Source organism: Macaca fascicularis, chromosome 15 (assembly GCF_037993035.2).
Source record: "Macaca fascicularis isolate 582-1 chromosome 15, T2T-MFA8v1.1".
Taxonomy (NCBI): Eukaryota; Metazoa; Chordata; class Mammalia; order Primates; family Cercopithecidae; genus Macaca; species Macaca fascicularis.
Genome location: NC_088389.1, coordinates 22873611 through 22896952, shown reverse-complemented (window position 1 = coordinate 22896952; position 23342 = coordinate 22873611).

The following is a 23342-nucleotide window of genomic DNA, read 5'->3' as shown; positions in this document are numbered from 1 at the left end:
CAATTCCACAAGAACTGTCTTAGCGAAAGGCTTCTTCTAGGCAAAGCTGTAACTCTGTGAGATGATTTCACAGAACACAAAGAAGTGTCTCAGAAAGCTTCTTTCTCTTTGTTATCGGAGGATATTTCCTTTGGCCCTATAGTCTTCAAAGGGATCCGAAATATTTGTTCTCAGATTCCACAGAAATAAGGCTAGCAAAGAGATCCACGAAGTACAGATGTAACTCTGTGAGATGAATTAACAGAACACTAAGCAGTTTCTCAGAAAGCTTCTTTCCAGATTTCATCGGAGGATATTTCCTTTTTCACCATAGCCCTCTAGGGGCTTCCATATATCACTTTGCAATTCCACAAGAACTGTCTTAGCGAAAGGCTTCTTCTAGGGAAAGCTGTAACTCTGTGAGATGATTTCACAGAACACAAAGAATTTTCTCAGAAAGCTTCTTTCTCTTTGTTATCGGAGGATATTTCCTTTGGCCCTATAGTCTTCAAAGGGATCCGAAATACCTTTTCTCAGATTCCACAAAAATAAGGCAAGCAAAGAGATCCACGAAATACAGATGTAACTCTGTGAGATGAATTAACGGAACACTAAGCTGTTCTTCAGAAAGCTTCTTTCCAGATTTCATCTGAGGATATTTCCTTTTTCACCATAGCCCTCTATGGGCTTCCAAATATCACTCTGCCAAATCCACAAGAACTGCCTTAGCAAAAGGCTTCTTGAGGGCAGAGCTGTAACTCTGTGAGATGATTTCACAGAACACAAAGAAGTTTGTCAGAAAGCTTCTTTCTCTTTGTTATCGGAGGATATTTCCTTTCTCCCTGTAGTCTTCAAAGGGATCCGAAATATCTGTTCTCAGATTATACAGAAATAAGGCTAGCAAAGAGATCCACAAAATACAGATGTAACTCTGTGAGATGAATTAACAGAACACTAAGCAGTTTCTCAGAAAGCTTTTTCCAGATTTCATCTGAGGATATTTCCTTTTTCACCATAGCCCTCTATGGGCTTCCAAATATCACTCTGCCAATTCCACAAGAACTGTCTTAGCAAAAGGCTTCTTGAGGGCAGAGCTGTAACTCTGTGAGATGATTTCACAGAACACAAAGAATTTTCTCAGAAAGCTTCTTTCTCTTTGTTATCGGAGGATATTTCCTTTGGCCCTATAGTCTTCAAAGGGATCCGAAATACCTTTTCTCAGATTCCACAAAAATAAGGCAAGCAAAGAGATCCACGAAATACAGATGTAACTCTGTGAGATGAATTAACGGAACACTAAGCTGTTCTTCAGAAAGCTTCTTTCCAGATTTCATCTGAGGATATTTCCTTTTTCACCATAGCCGTCTATGGGCTTCCAATTATCACTTTCCCAATTCAACAAGAGCTGTCTTAGCGAAAGGCTTCTAGAGGCGAAAGCTGTAACTCTGTGAGATGATTTCACAGAACACAAAGAAGTGTCTCAGAAAGCTTCTTTCTCCTTGTTATCGGAGGATATTTGCTTTGGCCCTGTAGTCTTCAAAGGGATCCGAAATATCTGTTCTCAGATTCCACAGAAATAAGGCTAGCAAAGAGATCCACGAAGTACAGATGTAACTCTGTGAGATGAATTAAGAGAACACTAAGCAGTTTCTCAGAAAGCTTCTTTCCAGATTTCATCTGAGGATATTTCCTTTTTCACCATAGCCCTTTAGGGGCTTCCATATATCACTTAGCAATTCCACAAGAACTGTCTTAGCGAAAGGCTTCTTGAGGGGAAAGCTGTAACACTGTGAGATGATTTCTCAGAACACAAAGAAGTTTCTCAGGAAGCTTCTTTCTCTTTGTTATCGGAGGATATTTCCTTTGGCCCCATAGTTTTCAAAGGGATCCGAAATATCTGTTCTCAGATTCCACAGAAATAAGGCTAGCAAAGATATCCTCGAAATACAGATGTAACTCTGTGAGATGAATTAACAGAACACTAAGCAGTTTCTCAGAGAGCTTCTTTCCAGATTTCATCGGAGGATATTTCCTTTTTCACCATAGCCGTCTATGGTCTTCGAAATATCACTTTGCCAATTCCACAAGAACTGTCTTAGCGAAAGGCTTCTTCTAGGGAAAGCTGTAACTCTGTGAGATGATTTCACAGAACACAAAGAAGTGTCTCAGAAAGCTTCTTTCTCATTGTTATCGGAGGATATTTCCTTTGGTCCTATAGTCTTCAAAGGGATCCGAAATATCTGTTCTCAGACTCCACAGAAATAAGGCTAGCAAAGAGATCCACGAAATACAGATGTAACTCTGTGAGATGAATTAACGGAACACTAAGCAGTTCTTCAGAAAGCTTCTTTCCAGATTTCATCTGAGGATATTTCCTTTTTTACCATAGACCTCTATGGGCTTCCAAATATCACTCTGCCAAATCCACAAGAACTGTCTTAGCAAAAGGATTCTTGAGGGCAGAGCTGTAACTCTGTGAGATGACTTCACAGAACACAAAGAGGTTTCTCAGAAAGCTTCTTTCTCTTTGTTATCGGAGGATATTTCCTTTGTCCCTGTAGTCTTCAAGGGGATCCGAAATATCTGTTCTCAGATTATACAGAAATAAGGGTACCAAAGAGATCCACGAAATACAGATGTAACTCTGTGAGATGAATTAACAGAACACTAAGCAGTTTCTCAGAAAACTTCTTTCCAGATTTCATCTCAGGATATTTCCTTTTTCACCATAGCCGTCTATGGGCTTCCAAATATCACTTTGCCAATTCCACAAGAACTGTCTTAGCGAAAGGCTTCTTCTAGGGAAAGCTGTAACTCTGTGAGATGATTTAACAGAACACAAAGAAGTGTCTCAGAAAGCTTCTTTCTCTTTGTTATCGGAGGATATTTCCTTTGGCCCTATAGTCTTCAAAGGGATCCGAAATATTTGTTCTCAGATTCCACAGAAATAAGGCTAGCAAAGAGATCCACGAAGTACAGATGTAACTCTGTGAGATGAATTAACAGAACACTAAGCAGTTTCTCAGAAAGCTTCTTTCCAGATTTCATCTGAGGATATTTCCTTTTTCACCATAGTCCTCTATGGGCTTCCAAATATCACTTTCCCAATTCCACAAGAACTGTCTTAGCGAAAGGCTTCTTGAGGGGAAAGCTGTAACTCTGTGAGATGATTTCACAGAACACAAAGAGCTTTCTCAGAAAGCTTCTTTCTCTTTGTTATCGGAGGATATTTAATTTGGCCCTATAGTCTTCAAAGGGAATCGAAATATCTGTTCTCAGATTCCACAGAAATAAGGCTAGCAAAGAGATCCACGAAATACAGATGTAACTCTGTGAGATGAATTAACAGAACACTAAGCAGTTTCTCAGAAAGCTTCTTTCCAGATTTCATCTGAGGATATTTCCTTTTTCACCATACCCCTCTATGGGCTACCAAATATAACATTTCCAATTCCACAAGAACTGTCTTAGTGAAACGATTGTTCTAGGGAAATCTGTAACTCTGTGAGATGATTTCACAGAACACAAAGAAGTTTCTCAGAAAGCTTCTTTCTCTTTGTTATCGGAGGATATTTCCTTTGGCCCTATTGTCTTCAAAGGGATCCGAAATATCTGTTCTCAGATTCCACAGAAATAAGGCTAGCAAAGAGATCCACGAAATACAGATATAACTCTGTGAGATGAATTAACAGAACACTAAGCAGTTTCTCAGAAAGCTTCTTTCCAGATTTCATCGGAGGATATTTCCTTTTTCACCATAGCCGTCTATGGGCTTCGAAATATCACTTTGCCAATTCCACAAGAACTGTCTTAGCGAAAGGCTTCTTCTAGGGAAAGCTGTTACTCTGTGAGATGATTTCACAGAACACAAAGAAGTGTCTCAGAAAGCTTCTTTCTCTTTGTTATCGGAGGATATTTCCTTTGGCCCTATAGTCTTCAAAGGGATCCGAAATATCTGTGCTCAGATTCCACAGAAATAAGGCTAGCAAAGAGTTCCACGATGGACTGATGTAACTCTGTGAGATGAATTAACAGAACACTAAGCAGTTTCTCAGAAAGCTTCTTTCCAGATTTCATCTGAGGATATTTCCTTTTTCACCATAGCCCTCTAGGGGCTTCCATATATCACTTTGCAATTCCACAAGAACTGTCTTAGCGAAAGGCTTCTTGAGGGGAATGCTGTAACTCTCTGAGATGATTTCACAGAACACAAAGAAGTTTCTCAGAAAGCTTCTTTCTCTTTGTTATCGGAGGATATTTCCTTTGGCCCTATAGTCTTCAAAGGGATCCGAAATACCTTTTCTCAGATTCCACAGAAATAAGGCAAGCAAAGAGATCCACGAAATACAGATGTAACTCTGTGAGATGAAGTAACAGAACACTAAGCAGTTTCTCAGAAAGCTTCTTTCCAGATTTCATCGGAGGATATTTCCTTTTTCACCATAGCCCTCTATGGGCCTCCAAATATCACTTTCCCAATTCCACTAGAGCTGTCTTAGCGGAGGCTTCTTGAGGGGAAAGCTGTAACTCTGTGAGATGATTTCACAGAACACAAAGAAGTTTGTCAGAAAGCATCTTTCTCTTTGTTATCGGAGGATATTTCCTTTGGCCCTATAGTCTTCAAAGGGATCCGAAATATCTGTTCTCAGACTCCACAGAAATAAGGCTAGCAAAGAGATCCACGAAATACAGATGTAACTCCGTGAGATGAATTAACGGAACACTAAGCAGTTCTTCAGAAAGCTTCTTTCCAGATTTCATCTGAGGATATTTCCTTTTTCACCATAGCCGTGTATGGGCTTCCAAATATCACTTTGCCAATTCCACAAGAACTGTCTTAGCGAAAGGCTTCTTCTAGGGAAAGCTGTAACTCTGTGAGATGATTTAACAGAACACAAAGAAGTGTCTCAGAAAGCTTCTTTCTCTTTGTTATCGGAGGATATTTCCTTTGGCCCTATAGTCTTCAAAGGGATCCGAAATATTTGTTCTCAGATTCCACAGAAATAAGGCTAGCAAAGAGATTCACGACGTACAGATGTAACTCTGTGAGATGAATTAACAGAACACTAAGCAGTTTCTCAGAAAGCTTCTTTCCAGATTTCATCTGAGGATATTTCCTTTTTCACCATAGCCCTCTATGGGCTTCCAAATATCACTTTCCCAATTCCACAAGAACTGTCTTAGCGAAAGGCTTCTTGAGGGGAAAGCTGTAACTCTGTGAGATGATTTCACAGAACACAAAGAGGTTTCTCAGAAAGCTTCTTTCTCTTTGTTATCGGAGGATATTTCCTTTGGCCCTATAGTCTTCAAAGGGAATCGAAATATCTGTTCTCAGATTCCACAGAAATAAGGCAAGCAAAGAGATCCACGAAATACAGACGTAACTCTGTGAGATGAATTAACAGAACACTAAGCAGTTTCTCAGAAAGCTTCTTTCCAGATTTCATCGGAGGATATTTCCTTTTTCACCATAGCCCTCTATGGGCTTCCAAATATCACTTTTCCAATTCCACAAGAACTGTCTTAGCGAAAGGCTTCTTCATTGGAAAGCAGTAACTCTGTGAGATGATTTCACAGAACACAAAGAAGTTTCTCAGAAAGCTTCTATATCTTTGTTATCGGAGGATATTTCCTTTGGCCCTATAGTCTTCAAAGGGATCCGAAATATGTGTTCTCAGATTCCACAGAAATAAGGCTAGCAAAGAGATCCACGAAATACAGATGTAACTCTGGGAGATGAATTAACAGAACACTAAGCAGTTTTTGAGAAAGCTTCTTTCCAGATTTCATCTGAGGATATTTCCTTTTTCACAATAGCCCTGTATGGGCTTCGAAATATAACTTTCCCAATTCCACAAGAACTGTCTTTGCGAAAGACTTCTTGAGGGGAAAGCTGTTACTCTGTGAGATGATTTCACAGAACACAAAGAGGTTTCTCAGAAAGCTTCTTTCTCTTTGTTATCGGAGGATATTTTATTTGGCCCTATAGTCTTCAAAGGGAATCGAAATATCAGTTCTGAGATTCCACAGAAATAAGGCTAGCAAAGAGATCCACGAAATACAGATGTAACTCTGTGAGATGAATTAACAGAACACTAAGCAGTTTCTCAGAAAGCTTCTTTCCAGATTTCATCTGAGGATATTTCCTTTTTCACCATAGCCCTCTATGGGCTTCCAAATATCACTTTGCCAATTCTACAAGAACTGTCTTAGCGAAAGGCTTCTTCTAGGAAAAGCTGTAACTCTGTGAGGTGATTTCACAGAACACAAAGAAGTTTCTCAGAAGGCTTCTTTCTCTTTGTTATCGGAGGATATTTCCTTTGGCCCTATAGTCTTCAAAGGGATCCGAAATATCTGTTCCCAGATTCCACAGAAATAAGGCTAGCAAAGAGATCCACGAAATACAGATGTAACTCTGTGAGATGAATTAACAGAACACTAAGCAGTTTCTCAGAAAGCTTCTTTCCAGATTTCATCTGAGGATATTTCCTTTTTCACCATAGCCCTCTATGGGCCTCCAAACATCACTTTCTCAATTCCACAAGAGCTGTCTTAGCGAAAGGCTTCTTGAGGGGAAAGCTGTAACTCTGTGAGATGATTTCACAGAACACAAAGAAGTTTCTCAGAAAGCTTCTTTCTCTTTGTTATCGGAGGATATTTCCTTTGGCCCTATAGTCTTCAAAGGGATCCGAAATATCTGTTCTCAGTCTCCACAGAAATAAGGCTAGCAAAGAGATCCACGAAATACAGAAGTAACTCTGTGAGATGAATTAACAGAACACTAAGCAGTTCTTCAGGAAGATTCTTTCCAGATTTCATCTGAGGATATTTCTTTTTTCACCATAGCCCTCTATGGGCCTCCAAATATCACTTTCCCAGTTCCACTAGAGATGTCTTAGCGAAAGGCTTCTTGAGGGGAAAGCTGTAACTCTGTGAGATGATTTCACAGAACACAAAGAAGTTTCTCAGAAAGCATCTTTCTCTTTGTTATCGGAGGATATTTCCTTTGGCCCTATAGTCTTCAAAGGGATCCGAAATATCTGTTCTCAGACTCCACAGAAATAAGGCTAGCAAAGAGATCCACGAAATACAGATGTAACTCTGTGAGATGAATTAACGCAACACTAAGCAGTTCTTCAAAAAGCTTCTTTCCAGATTTCATCTGAGGATATTTCCTTTTTTACCATAGCCCTCTATGGGCTTCCAAATATCACTCTGCCAAATCCACAAGAACTGCCTTAGCAAAAGGCTTCTTGAGGGCAGAGCTGTAACTCTGTGAGATGATTTCACAGAACACAAAGAAGTTTGGCAGAAAGCTTCTTTCTCTTTCTTATCGGAGGATATTTCCTTTGTCCCTGTAGTCTTCAAAGGGATCCGAAATATCTGTTCTCAGATTCCACAGAAATAAGGCTAGCAAAGAGATCCACGAAATACAGATGTAACTCTGTGAGATGAATTAACAGAACACTAAGCAGTTTCTCAGAAAGCTTCTTTCCAGATTTCATCTGAGGATATTTCCTTTTTCACCATAGCCCTCTAGGGGCTTCCATATATCACTTTGCAATTCCACAAGAACTGTCTTAGCGAAAGGCTTCTTGAGGGGTATGCTGTAACTCTCTGAGATGATTTCACAGAACACAAAGAAGTTTCTCAGAAAGCTTCTTTCTCTTTGTTATCGGAGGATATTTCCTTTGGCCCTATAGTCTTCAAAGGGATCCGAAATACCTTTTCTCAGATTCCACAGAAATAAGGCAAGCAAAGAGATCCACGATATACGGATGTAACTCTGTGAGATGAAGTAACAGAACACTAAGCAGTTTCTCAGAAAGCTTCTTTCCAGATTTCATCGGAGGATATTTCCTTTTTCACCATAGCCCTCTATGGGCCTCCAAATATCACTTTCCCAATTCCACTAGAGCTGTCTTAGCGGAGGCTTCTTGAGGGGAAAGCTGTAACTCTGTGAGATGATTTCACAGAACACAAAGAAGTTTGTCAGAAAGCATCTTTCTCTTTGTTATCGGAGGATATTTCCTTTGGCCCTATAGTCTTCAAAGGGATCCCAAATATCTGTTCTCAGACTCCACAGAAATAAGGCTAGCAAAGAGATCCACGAAATACAGATGTAACTCTGTGAGATGAATTAACGGAACACTAAGCAGTTCTTCAGAAAGCTTCTTTCCAGATTTCATCTGAGGATATTTCCTTTTTCACCATAGCCCTCTAGGGGCTTCCAAATATCACTCTGCCAAATCCACAAGAACTGTCTTAGCAAAAGGCTTCTTGAGGGCAGAGCTGTAACTCTGTGAGATGATTTCACAGAACACAAAGAGGTTTCTCAGAAAGCTTCTTTCTCTTTGTTATCGGAGGATATTTCCTTTGTCCCTGTAGTCTTCAAAGGGATCCGAAATATCTGTTCTCAGATTATACAGAAATAAGGCTAGCAAAGAGATCCACGAAATACAGATGTAACTCTGTGAGATGAATTAACAGAACACTAAGCAGTTTCTCAGAAAACTTCTTTCCAGATTTCATCTGAGGATATTTCCTTTTTCACCATAGCCCTCTATGGGCTTCCAAATATCACTTTCCCAATTCCACAAGAACTGTCTTAGCGAAAGGCTTCTTGAGGGGAAAGCTGTAACTCTGTGAGATGATTTCACAGAACACAAAGAGGTTTCTCAGAAAGCTTCTTTCTCTTTGTTATCGGAGGATATTTAATTTGGCCCTATAGTCTTCAAAGGGAATCGAAATATCTGTTCTCAGATTCCACAGAAATAAGGCAAGCAAAGAGATCCACGAAATACAGATGTAAATCTGTGAGATGAATTAACAGAACACTAAGCAGTTTCTCAGAAAGCTTCTTTCCAGATTTCATCGGAGGATATTTCCTTTTTCACCATAGCCCTCTATGGGCTTCCAAATATCACTTTTCCAATTCCACAAGAACTGTCTTAGCGAAAGGCTTCTTCATTGGAAAGCTGTAACTCTGTGAGATGATTTCACAGAACACAAAGAAGTTTCTCAGAAAGCTTCTATATCTTTGTTATCGGATTATATTTCCTTTGGCCCTATAGTCTTCAAAGGGATCCGAAATATGTGTTCTCAGATTCCACAGAAATAAGGCTAGCAAAGAGATCCACGAAATACAGATGTAACTCTGGGAGATGAATTAACAGAACACTAAGCAGTTTTTGAGAAAGCTTCTTTCCAGATTTCATCTGAGGATATTTCCTTTTTCACCATAGCCCTCTATGGGCTTCGAAATATCACTTTCCCAATTCCACAAGAACTGTCTTAGCGAAAGACTTCTTGAGGGGAAAGCTGTTACTCTGTGAGATGATTTCACAGAACACAAAGAGGTTTCTCAGAAAGCTTCTTTCTCTTTGTTATCGGAGGATATTTTATTTGGCCCTATAGTCTTCAAAGGGAATCGAAATATCTGTTCTGAGATTCCACAGAAATAAGGCTAGCAAAGAGATCCACGAAATACAGATGTAACACTGTGAGATGAATTAACAGAACACTAAGCAGTTTCTCAGAAAGCTTTTTCCAGATTTCATCTGAGGATATTTCCTTTTTCACCATAGCCCTCTATGGGCTTCCAAATATCACTTTGCCAATTCTACAAGAACTGTCTTAGCGAAAGGCTTCTTCTAGGAAAAGCTGTAACTCTGTGAGATGATTTCACAGAACAGAAAGAAGTTTCTCAGAAGGCATCTTTCTCTTTGTTATCGGAGGATATTTCCTTTGGCCCTATAGTCTTCAAAGGGATCCGAAATATCTGTTCCCAGATTCCACAGAAATAAGGCTAGCAAAGAGATCCACGAAATACAGATGTAACTCTGTGAGATGAATTAACAGAACACTAAGCAGTTCTTCAGAAAGCTTCTTTCCAGATTTCATCTGAGGATATTTCCTTTTTCACCATAGCCCTCTATGGGCTTCCCAATATCACTCTGCCAAATCCACAAGAACTGCCTTAGCAAAAGGCTTCTTGACGGCAGAGCTGTAACTCTGTGAGATGATTTCACAGAACACAAAGAAGTTTGTCAGAAAGCTTCTTTCTCTTTGTTATCGGAGGATATTTCCTTTGTCCCTGTAGTCTTCAAAGGGATCCGAAATATCTGTTCTCAGATTATACAGAAATAAGGCTAGCAAAGAGATCCACGAAATACAGATGTAACTCTGTGAGATGAATTAACAGAACACTAAGCAGTTTCTCTGAAAGCTTCTTTCCAGATTTCATCTGAGGATATTTCCTTTTTCACCATAGCCCTCTAGGGGCTTCCATATATCACTTTGCAATTCCACAAGAACTGTCTTAGCGAAAGGCTTCTTGAGGGGAATGCTGTAACTCTCTGAGATGATTTCACAGAACACAAAGAAGTTTCTCAGAAAGCTTCTTTCTCTTTGTTATCGGAGGATATTTCCTTTGGCCCTATAGTCTTCAAAGGGATCCGAAATACCTTTTCTCAGATTCCACAGAAATAAGGCAAGCAAAGAGATCCACGAAATACAGATGTAACTCTGTGAGATGAAGTAACAGAACACTAAGCAGTTTCTCAGAAAGCTTCTTTCCAGATTTCATCGGAGGATATTTCCTTTTTCACCATAGCCCTCTATGGGCCTCCAAATATCACTTTCCCAATTCCACTAGAGCTGTCTTAGCGGAGGCTTCTTGAGGGGAAAGCTGTAACTCTGTGAGATGATTTCACAGAACACAAAGAAGTTTGTCAGAAAGCTTCTTTCTCTTTGTTATCGGAGGGTATTTCCTTTGGCCCTATAGTCTTCAAAGGGATCCGAAATATCTGTTCTCAGACTCCACAGAAATAAGGCTAGCAAAGAGATCCACGAAATACAGATGTAACTCTGTGAGATGAATTAACGGAACACTAAGCAGTTCTTCAGAAAGCTTCTTTCCAGATTTCATCTGAGGATATTTCCTTTTTCACCATAGCCCTCTATGGTCTTCCCAATATCACTTTGCCAATTCCAGAAGAACTGTCTTAGCAAAAGGCTTCTTGAGGGCAGAGCTGTAACTCTGTGAGATGATTTCACAGAACACAAAGAGGTTTCTCAGAAAGCTTCTTTCTCTTTGTTATCGGAGGATATTTCCTTTGTCCCTGTAGTCTTCAAAGGGATCCGAAATATCTGTTCTCAGATTCCAGAGAAATAAGCCTAGCAATGAGATCCACGAAATAGACATGTAACTCTGTGAGATGAATTAACAGAACACTAAGCAGTTTCTCAGAAAGCTTCTTTCCAGATTTCATCTGAGGATATTTCCTTTTTCACCATAGCCCTCTTTGGGCTTCCCATATTATTTTGCCAGTTCCACAAGAACTGTCTTAGCGAAAGGCTTCTTCAGGGTAAAGCTGTAACTCTGTGAGATGATTTCACAGAACACAAAGAAGTTTCTGAGAAAGCTTCTTTCTCTTTGTTATCGGAGGATATTTCCTTTGGCCCTATAGTCTTCAAAGGGATCCGAAATATCTGCTCTCAGATTCCACAGAAATAAGGCTAGCAAAGAGATCCACGAAATACAGATGTAACTCTGTGAGATGAATTAACAGGACACTAAGCAGTTTCTCAGAAAGCTTCTTTCCAGATTTCATCTGAGGATATTTCCTTTTTTAACCATAGGCCTCTATGGGCTTCCCAATATCACTTTGCCAATTCCACAAGAACTGTCTTAGCGAAAGGTTTCTTGACGGGAAAGCTGTAACTCTGTGAGATGATTTCACAGAACACAAAGAAGTTTCTCAGAAAGCTTCTTTCTCTTTGTTATCGGAGGATATTTCCTTTGGCCCTATAGTCTTCAAAGGGATCCGAACTATCTGCTCTCAGATTCCACAGAAATAAGGCTAGCAAAGAGACCCAGGAAATACAGATGTAACTCTGTGAGATGAATTAACAGAACACTAAGCAGTTTCTCAAAAAGCTTCTTTCCAGATTTCATCTGAGGATATTTCCTTTTTCACCATAGCCCTCTATGGGCTTCCAAATATCACTTTGCCAATTCCACAAGAACTGTCTTAGCGGAAGCTTCTTGAGGGGAAAGCTGTAACTCTGTGAGATGATTTCACAGAACACAAAGAGGTTTCTCAGAAAGCTTCTTTCTCTTTGTTATCGGAGGATATTTCCTTTGGCCCTATAGTCTTCAAAGGGATCCGAAATATCTGTTCTCAGATTCCACAGAAATAAGGCTAGCAAAGAGATCCACGAAATACAGATGTAACTCCGTGAGATGAATTAACAGAACACGAAGCAGTTCTTCACAAAGCTTCTTTCCAGATTTCATCTGAGGATATTTCCTTTTTCCCCATAGCCCTCTATGGGGTTCCGAATATCAGTTTGCCAATTCCACAAGAACTGCCTTAGCGAAAGGCTTCTTGAGGGGAAAGCTGTAACTCTGTGAGATGATTTCACAGAACACAAAGAAGTTTCTCAGAAAGCTTCCTTCTCTTTGTCATCGGAGGATATTTCCTTTGGCCCTATAGTCTTCAAAGGGATCCGAAATATCTGTTCTCAGATTCCACATAAAGAAGGCTAGCCATGAGATCCACGAAATACAGCTGTAACTCTGTGAGATGAATTAACAGAACACTAAGCAGTTTCTCAGAAAGCTTCTTTCCAGATATCATCTGAGGATATTTCCTTTTTCAACATAGCCCTCTTTGGGCTTCCCAATATCACTTTGCCAATTCCCCAAGAACTGTCTTAGCGAAAGGCTTCTTGAGCGGAAAGCTGTAACTCTGTGAGATGATTTCTCAGAATACAAAGAAGTTTCTCAGAAAGCTTCTTTCTCTTTGTTATCGGAGGATATTTCCATTGGCCCTGTAGTCTTCAAAGGGATCCGAATTATCTGTTCTCAGATTCCACAGAAATAAGGCTAGCAAACAGATCCACGAAATACTGATGTAACTCTGAGAGATGAATTAACAGAACACTAAGCAGTTTCTTAGAAAGCTTGTTTCCAGATTTCATCTGTGGATATTACCTTTTTCACCATAGCCCTCTACGGGCTTCAAATATCACTTTGTCAATTCCACAAGAACTGTCTTAGCGAAAGGCTTCTTGATGGGAAAGCTGTAACTCTGTGAAATGATTTCACAGTACACAAAGATATTTCTCAGAAAGCTCCTTTCTCTTTGTTATCCGAAGATATTTCCTTTGGCCCTATAGTCTTCAAAGGGATCCGAAATATCTGTTCTCAGATTCCACAGAAATAAGGCTAGCAAAGATATCCAAGAAATACAGATGGAACTCTGTGAGATGAATTAACAGAACACTAAGCAGTTTCTCAGAAAGATTTTTCCAGATTTCATCTGAGGATATTTCCTTTTTCCCCATAGCCCTCTAAGGGCTTCCAAATATCACATTGCCAATTCCACAAGAACTGTCTTAGCGAAAGGCTTCTTGAGGAGAAAGCTGTAACTCTGTGAGATGATTTCACAGAACACAAAGAAGTTTCTCAGAAAGCTTCTTTCTCTTTGTTATCGGAGGATATTTCCTTTGGCCCTATAGCCCTCAAAGGGATCCGAAAAATCTGTTCTCAGATTCCACAGAAATAAGGCTAGCAAAGAGATCCACGAAATACAGATGTAACTCCGTGTGATGAATTAACGGAACACTAAGCAGTTTCTCAGAAAGCTTTTTTCCAGATTTCATCTGAGGATATTTCCTTTTTCACCATAGCCCTCTATGGGCTTCCCAATATCACTTTGCCAATTCCACAAAAACTGTCTTAGCGAAAGGCTTCTTGAAGGGAAAGATGTAACTCTGTGAGATGATTTCACAGAACACAAAGATGTTTCTCAGAAAGCTTATTTCTCTTTGTTATCGTAGGATATTTCCTTTGGCCCTATAGTCTTTAAAGGGTTCCGAAATATCTGTTCTCAGATTCCACAGAAATAAAGCTAGCAAAGAGATCCACGAAAAAGAGATGTAACTCTGTGAGATGAATTAACAGAACACTAAGCAGTTTCTCAGAAAGCTTATTTCCAGATTTCATCGGAGGATATTTCCTTTTTCACCATAGCCCTCTTTGGGCTTCCCATATTATTTTGCCAAATCCACAAGAACTGTCTTAGCGTAAGTCTTCTTGGGGGAAAGCAGTAACTCTGTGAGATGATTTCACAGAACACAAAGAAGTTTCTCAAAAAGCTTCTTTCTCTTTGTTATCGGAGGATATTTCCTTTGGCCCTATAGTCTTCTTAGGGATCCGAAATATCTGTTCTCAGATTCCACAGAAATAAGGCTAGCAAAGAGATCCACGAAATACAGATGTAACTCTGTGAGATGAATTAACAGAACACTAAGCAGTTTCTCGGAAAGCTCCTTTCCAGATTTCATATGAGGATATTTCCTTTTTCACCATAGCCCTCTATGGGCTTCCAAATATCACTTTGACAATTCCACAAGAACTGTCTTAGCGAAAGGCTTCTTGAGGGGAAAGCTGTAACTCTGTGAGATGATTTCACAGAACACAAAGAAGTTTCTCAGAAAGCTTCTTTCTCTTTGTTATCGGAGGATATTTCCTTAGGCCCTATAGTCTTCAAAGGGATCGGAAATATCTGTTCTCAGATTCCACAGAAATAAGGATAGCAAAGAGATCCACGAAATACAGATGTAACTGTGAGATTAATTAACAGAACACTAAGCAGTTTCTCAGAAAGCTTCTTTCCAGATTTCATCTGAGGATATTTCCTTTTTCACCAGAGCCCTGTATGGGCTTCAAAATATCACTTTGCCAATTCCACAAAAACTGTCTTAGCGAAAGGCTTCTTGAGAGGAAAGCTGTAACTCTGTGAGATGATTTCACAGAACACAAAGAAGTCTCTCAAAAAGCTTCTTTCTCTTTGTTATCGGAGGATATTTGCTTTGGCCCTAGAGTCTTCAAAGGGATCCGAAATATCTGTTCTCAGATTCCACAGAAAGAAGGCTAGCAAAGAGATCCACGAAATGCAGATGTAACTCTGTGAGATGAATTAACAGAACACTAAACAGTTTCTCAGAAAGCGTCTTTCCAGATTTCATCTGACGATATTTCCTTTTTCACCATAGCCCTCTAGGGGCTTCCAAATATCACTCTGCCAATTCCACAAGAACTGTCTTAGCGAAAGGCTTCTTGAGGGGAAAGCTGTAACTCTGTGAGATGATTTCAGAGAACACAGAGAAGTTTCTCAGAAAGCTTCTTTCTCTCTGTTATCGGAGGATATTTCCTTTGGCCCTATAGTCTTCAAAGGGATCAGAATTATCTGTTCTCAGAATACACAGAAATAAGGCTAGCAAACAGATCCACGAAATACTGATGTAACTCTGAGAGATGAATTAACAGAACACTAAGCAGTTCTTCAGAAAGCTTCTTTCCAGATTTCATCTGTGGATATTTCCTTTTTCACCATAGCCCTCTATGGGCTTCCAAATATCACTGTGTCAATTCCAGAAGAACTGTCTTAGCGAAAGGCTTCTTGAGGGGAAAGCTGTAACTCTGTGAAATGATATCACAGTACATAAAGATGTTTCTCAGAAAGCTTCTTTCTCTTTGTTATCGGAGGATATTTCCTTTGGCCCTATAGTCTTTAAAGGGAACTGAAATATCTGTTCTCAGATTCCACAGAAATAAGGCTAGCAAAGAGATCCAGGAAATAGAGATGTAACTCTGTGAGATGAATTAACAGAACACTAAGCAGTTTCTCAGAAAGCTTATTTCCAGATTTCATCTGAGGATATTTCCTTTTTCACCATAGCCCACTTTGGGCTTCCCATATTATTTTGCCAAGTCCACAAGAACTGTCTTAGCGAAAGGCTTCTTGAGGGGAAAGCAGTAACTCTGTGATATGATTTCACAGAACACAAAGAAGTTTCTCAGAAAGCTTCTTTCTGTTTGTTTTCGGAGGATATTTCCTTTGGCCCTATAGTCTTCAAAGGGATCCGAAATATCTGCTCTCAGATTCCACAGAAATAAGGCTAGCAAAGAGATCCACGAAATACAGATGTAACTCTGTGAGATGAATTAACAGGATACTAAGCAGTTTCTCAGAAAGCTTCTTTCCAGATTTCATCTGAGGATATTTCCTTTTTCACCATAGCCCTCTATGGGCTTCCCAATATCACATTGCCAAATCCAGAAGAACTGTCTTAGCGAAAGGCATCTTGACGGGAAAGCTGTAACTCTGTGAGATGATTTCACAGAACACAAAGAAGTTTCTCAGAAAGCTTGTTTCTCTTTGTTATCGGAGGATATTTCCTATGGCCCTATAGTCTTCAAAGGGATCCGAAATATCTGTTCTCAGATTCCACAGAAATAATGCTAGCAAAGAGATCCACGAAATAGAGATGTAACCCTGTGAGATGAATTAACAGAACAATAAGCATTTCTTCAGAAAGCTTCTTTCCAGATTTCATCTGAGAATATTTCCTTTTTCACAATAGCCCTCTGGGGCTTCCAAATATCACTCTGCCAATTCCACAAGAACTGTCTTAGCGAAAGGCTTCTTGAGGGGAAAGCTGTAACTCCGTGAGATGATTTCACAGAACACAAAGAAGTTTCTCAGAAAGCTTCTTTCTCTTTGTTATCGGAGGATATTTCCTTTGGCCCTATAGTCTTCAAAGGGATCCGAAATATCTGTTCTCAGATTCAACAGAAATAAGGCTAGCAAAGAGATCCACGAAATACAGATGTAACTCTGTGAGATGAATTAACAGAACACTAAGCAGTTCTTCAGAAAGCTTCTTTCCAGATTTCATCTGAGGATATTTCCTTTTTCACCATAGCCCTTTATGGACTTCCAAATATCACTCTGCCAATGCCACAAGAACTGTCTTAGCGAAAGGCTTCTTGTGGGGAAAGCTGTAACTCTGTGAGATGATTTCAAAGAACACAGAGAAGTTTCTCAGAAAGCTTCTTTCTCTTTGTTATCGGAGGATATTTCCTTTGGCCCTATCGTCTTCAAAGGGATCCGAAATATCTGTTCTCAGATTCCACAGAAATAAGGCTAGCAAAGAGATCCACGAAATACAGATGTAACTCTGTGAGATGAATTACCAGAACACTAAGCATTTTCTCAGTAAGCTTCTTTCCAGATTTCATCTGAGGATATTTCCTTTTTCACCATAGCCCTCTATGGGCTTCCAAATATCACTTTGCCAATTCCACAAGAACTGTCTTAGCGAAAGGCTTCTTGAGGGGAAAGCTGTAACTCTGTGAGATGATTTCACAGAACACAAAGAAGTTCCTCAGAAAGCTTCTTTCTCTTTGTTATCGGAGGATATTTCCTTTGGCCCTATAGTCTTCAAAGGGATCCGAAATATCTGTTCTCAGATTCCACAGAAATAAGGCTAGCAAAGAGATCCACGAAATAGAGATGTAACTCTGTGAGATGAATTAACAGAACTCTAAGCAGTTTCTCAGAAAGCTTCTTTCCAGATTTCATCTGAGGATATTTCCTTTTTCACCATAGCCCTCTTTGGGCTTCCCACATTATTTTGCCAATTCCACAAGAACTGTCTTAGCGAAAGGCTTCTTGAGGGGAAAGCAGTAACTCTGTGAGATGATTTCACAGAATACAAAGAAGTTTCTCTGAAAGCTTCTTTCTCTTTGTTATCGGAGGCTATTTCCTTTGGCCTTATAGTCTTCAAAGGGATCCGAAATATCGGCTCTCAGATTCCACAGAAATAAGGCTAGCAAAGAGATCCACGGAATACAGATGTAACTCTGTGAGATGAATTAACAGGACACTAAGCAGTTGCTCAGAAAGCTTCTTTCCAGATTTCATCTGAGGACATTTCCTTTTTCACCATAGCCCTCTATGGTCTTCCCAATATCACTTTGCCAATTCCAGAAGAACTGTCTTAGAGAAAGGCTTCTTGACGGGAAAGCTGTAACTCTGTGAGATGATTTCACAGAACACAAAGAAGTTTCTCAGAAAACTTCCTTCTCTTTGTTATGGGAGGATATTTCCATTGGCCCTATAGTCTTCAAAGGGATCCGAAATATCTGTTCGCAGATTCCAGAGAAATAAGGCTAGCAATGAGATCCACGAAATAGACATGTAACTCTGTGAGATGAATTAACAGAACACTAAGCAGTTTCTCAGAAAGCTTCTTTCCAGATTTCATCTGAGGATATTTCCTTTTTCACCATAGCCCTCTTTGGGCTTCCCATATTATTTTGCCATTTCCACAAGAACTGTCTTAGCGAAAGGCTTCTTCAGGGTAAAGCTGTAACTCTGTGAGATGATTTCACAGAACACAAAGAAGTTTCTGAGAAAGCTTCTTTCTCTTTGTTATCGGAGGATATTTCCTTTGGCCCTATAGTCTTCAAAGGGATCCGAAATATCTGCTCTCAGATTCCACAGAAATAAGGCTAGCAAAGAGATCCACGAAATACAGATGTAACTCTGTGAGATGAATTAACAGGACACTAAGCAGTTTCTCAGAAAGCTTCTTTCCAGATTTCATCTGAGGATATTTCCTTTTTAACCATAGGCCTCTAAGGGCTTCCCAATATCACTTTGCCAATTCCACAAGAACTGTCTTAGCGAAAGGCTTCTTGACGGGAAAGCTGTAACTCTGTGAGATGATTTCACAGAACACAAAGAAGTTTCTCAGAAAGCTTCTTTCTCTTTGTTGTCGGAGGATATTTCCTTTGGCCCTATAGTCTTCAAAGGGATCCGAAATATCTCTTCTCAGATTCCACAGAAATAAGGCTAGCAAAGAGATCCACGAAATGCAGATGTAACTCTTTGAGATGAATTAACAGAACACTAAACAGTTTCTCAGAAAGCTTCTTTCCAGATTTCATCTGAGGATATTTCCTTTTTCACAATAGCCCTCTAGGGGCTTCCTAATATCACTCTGCCAATTCCACAAGAAGTGTCTTAGCGAATGGCTTCTTGAGGGGAAAGCTGTAAGTCTGTGAGATGATTTCACAGAACACAAAGAAGTTTCTCAGAAAGCTTCTTTCTCTTTTTTATCGGAGGATATTTCCTTTGGCCCTATAGCCTTCAAAGGGATCCGAAATATCTGTTCTCAGATTCCACAGAAATAAGGCTAGCAAAGAGATCCACGAAATACAGATGTAACTCCGTGAGATGAATTAACAGAACACTAAGCAGTTTTTCAGAAAGCTTTTTCCAGAATTCATCTGAGGATATTTCCTTTTTCACCATAGCCCTATATGGGGTTCCGAATATCAGTTTGCCAATTCCACAAGAACTGCCTTAGCGAAAGGCTTCTTGAGGGGAAAGCTGTAACTCTGTGAGATGATTTCACAGAACACAAAGAAGTTTCTCACAAAGCTTCCTTCTCTTTGTTATCGGAGGATATTTCCTTTGGCCCTATAGTCTTCAAAGGGATCCGAAATATCTGTTCTCAGATTCCACATAAAGAAGGCTAGCCATGAGATCCACGAAATACAGCTGTAACTCTGTGAGATGAATTAACAGAACACTAAGCAGTTTCTCAGAAAGCTTCTTTCCAGATATCATCTGAGGATATTTCCTTTTTCAACATAGCCCTCTTTGGGCTTCCCAATATCACTTTGCCAATTCCCCAAGAACTGTCTTAGAGAAAGGCTTCTTGAGCGGAAAGCTGTAACTCTGTGAGATGATTTCTCAGAATACAAAGAAGTTTCTCAGAAAGCTTCTTTCTCTTTGTTATCGGAGGATATTTCCTTTGGCCCTGTAGTCTTCAAAGGGATCCGAATTATCTGTTCTCAGATTCCACAGAAATAAGGCTAGCAAACAGATCCACGAAATACTGATGTAACTCTGAGAGATGAATTAACAGAACACTAAGCAGTTTCTCAGAAAGCTTGTTTCCAGATTTCATCTGTGGATATTACCTTTTTCACCATAGCCCTCTACGGGCTTCAAATATCACTTTGTCAATTCCACAAGAACTGTCTTAGCGAAAGGCTTCTTGAGGGGAAAGCTGTAACTCTGTGAAATGATTTCACAGTACACAAAGATGTTTCTCAGAAAGCTCCTTTCTCTTTGTTACCCGAAGATATTTCCTTTGGCCCTATAGTCTTCAAAGGGATTCGAAATATCTGTTCTCAGATTCCACAGAAATAAGGCTAGCAAAGATATCCAAGAAATACAGATGTAACTCTGTGAGATGAATTAACAGAACACTAAGCAGTTTCTCAGAAAGCTTCTTTCCAGATTTCATCTGAGGATATTTCCTTTTTCCCCATAGCCCTCTAAGGGCTTCCAAATATCACATTGCCAATTCCACAAGAACTGTCTTAGCGAAAGGCTTCTTGAGGAGAAAGCTGTAACTCTGTGAGATGATTTCACAGAACACAAAGAAGTTTCTCAGAAAGCTTCTTTCTCTTTGTTATCGGAGGATATTTCCTTTGGCCCTATAGCCCTCAAAGGGATCCGAAAAATCTGTTTTCAGATTCCACAGAAATAAGGCTAGCAAAGAGATCCACGAAATACAGATGTAACTCCGTGTGATGAATTAACAGAACACTAAGCAGTTTCTCAGAAAGCTTTTTTCCAGATTTCATCTGAGGATATTTCCTTTTTCACCATAGCCCTCTATGGGCTTCCCAATATCACTTTCCCAATTCCACAAGAACTGTCTTAGCGAAAGGCTTCTTGAAGGGAAAGATGTAACTCTGTGAGATGACTTCACAGAACACAAAGAAGTTTCTCAGAAAGCTTCTTTCTCTTTGTTATCGGAGGATATTTCCTTTGGCCCTATAGTCTTCAAAGGGATCCGAAACATCTGTTCTCAGATTCCACAGAAATAAGGGTAGCCATGAGTTCCACGAAATACAGCTGTAACTCTGTGAGGTGAATTAACAGAACACTAAGCAGTTTCTCAGAAAGCTTCTTTCCAGATTTCATCTGAGGATATTTCTTTTCTCACCATAGCCCTCTTTGGGCTTCCCAATATCACTTTGCCAATTCCACAAGAACTGTCTTAGCGAAAGGCTTCTTGAGGGGAAAGCTGTAACTCTGTGAGATGATTACACAGAACACAAAGAAGTTTCTCAGAAAGCTTCTTTCTCTTTGTTATCGGAGGATATTTCCTTTGGCCCTATAGTCTTCAAAGGGATCCGAAAAATCTCTTCTCAGATTCCACAGAAATAAGACTAGCAAAGAGATCCACGAAATACAGATGTAACTGTGTGAGAAGAATTAACAGAACACTAGGCATTTTCTCAGAAAGCTTCTTTCCAGATTTCATCTGAGGATATTGCCTTTTTCACCATAGCCCTCTATGGGCTTCCAAATATCACTCTGCCAATTCCACAAGAACTGTCTAGAGAAAGGCTTCTTGAGGGGAAAGCTGTAACTCTCTGAGATGATTTCACAGAACACAAAGAAGTTTCTCAGAAAGCTTCTTTCTCTTTGTTATCGGAGGATATTTCCTTTGGCCCGATAGTCTTCAAAGGGATCCGAAATATCTGTTCTCAGATTCCACAGAAATAAGGCTAGGAAAGAGATCCACGAAATACAGATGTAATTCTGTGAGATGAATTAACAGAACACTAAACAGTTTCTCAGAAAGCTTCTTTCCAATGTCATGTGAGGATATTTCCTTTTTCACCACAGCCCTCTAGGGGCTTCCAAATATCACTTTGCCAATTCCACTAGAACTGTCTTAGCGAAAGGCTTCTTGAGGAGACAGCTGTAACTCTGTGAGATGATTTCACAGAACACAAAGAAGTTTCTCAGAAAACTTCTTTCTCTTTGTTATCAGAGGATATTTCCTTTGGCCCTATAGTCTTCAAAGGGATCCGAAATATCTGTTCTCAGATTCCACAGAAATAAGGCTAGCAAAGAGATCCACGAAATACAGATATAACTCTGGGAGATGAATTAACAGAACACTAGGCAGTTTCTCAGAAAGCTTCTTTCCAGATTTCATCTGAGGATATTTCCTTTTTCACCATAGCCCTCTATGCGCTTCCAAATATCACTGTCTTAGCAAAAGGATTCTTGAGGGGAAAGCTGTAACTCTGTGAGATAATTTCCCAGAACACAAAGAAGTTTCTCAGAAAGCTTCTTTCTCTTTGTTATCTGAGGATATTTCCTTTGGCCCTATAGTCTTCAAAGGGATCCGAAATATCTGTTCTAAGATTCCACAGAAATAAGGCTAGCAAAGAGATCCACGAAATACAGATGTAACTCTGTGAGATGAATTAACAGAACACTAAACAGTTTCTCAGAAATATTCTTTCCAGATTTCATCTGAGGATATTTCCTTTTTTACCATAGCCCTCTATGGGCTTCCAAATATCACTTTGGCAATTCCACTAGAACTGTCTTAGCGAAAGGCTTCTTGAGGAGAAAGCTGTACCTCTGTGAGATGATTTCACAGAACACAAAGAATTTCTCAGAAAGCTTCTTTCTCTTTGTTATCGGAGGTTATATCCTTTGGCCCTATAGTCTTCAAAGGGATCCGAAATATCTGTTCTCAGACTCCACAGAAATACGGCTAGCAAAGAGATCCACGAAATACACATGTAACTCTGTGAGATGAATTAACAGAACACTAAGCAGTTTCTCAGAAAGCTTCTTTCCAGATATCATCTGAGGATATTTCCTTTTTCACCATAGCCCTCTATGGGCTTCCAAATATCACTTTGCCTATTCCACAAGAACTGTCTTAGCGAAAGGCTTCTTTAGGGGAAAGCTGTAACTCTGTGAGATGATTTCACAGAACACAAAGAAGTTTCTGAGAAAGCTTCTTTCTCTTTGTTATCCGAGGATATTCCCTTTGGCCCTATAGTCTTCAAAGGGATCTGAAATATCTGTTCTCAGATTCCACAGAAATAAGGCTAGCAAAGAGATCCACGAAATACAGATGTACTCTGTGAGATGAATTAACATAACACTAAGCAGTTTCTCAGAAAGCTTCTTTCCAGATTTCATCTGAGGATATTTCCTTTTTCACCACAGCCCTCTATGGGCTTCCCAATATCCCTTTGCCAATTCCACAAGAACTGTCTTAGCGAAAGACTTCTTGAGGGGAAAGCTGTAACTCTGTGAGATGATTTCACAGAACACAAAGAAGTTTCTCAGAAAGCTTCCTTGTTTTTGTTATCGGAGGATATTTCCTTTGGCCCTATAGTCTTCAAAGGGATCCGAAATATTTGTTCTCAGATTCCACAGAAATAAGGCTAGCAAAGAGATGCACGATATAGAGATGTAACTCTGTGAGATGAATTAACAGAACACTAAGCAGTTTCTTAGAAAGCTTCTTTCCAGATTTCATCTGAGGATATTTCCTTTTTCACCATAGCCCTCTTTGGGCTTCCCATATTATTTTGCCAATTCCACAAGAACTGTCTTCGCGAAAGGCTTCCTGAGAGGAAAGCTGTAAGTGTGTGAGATGAT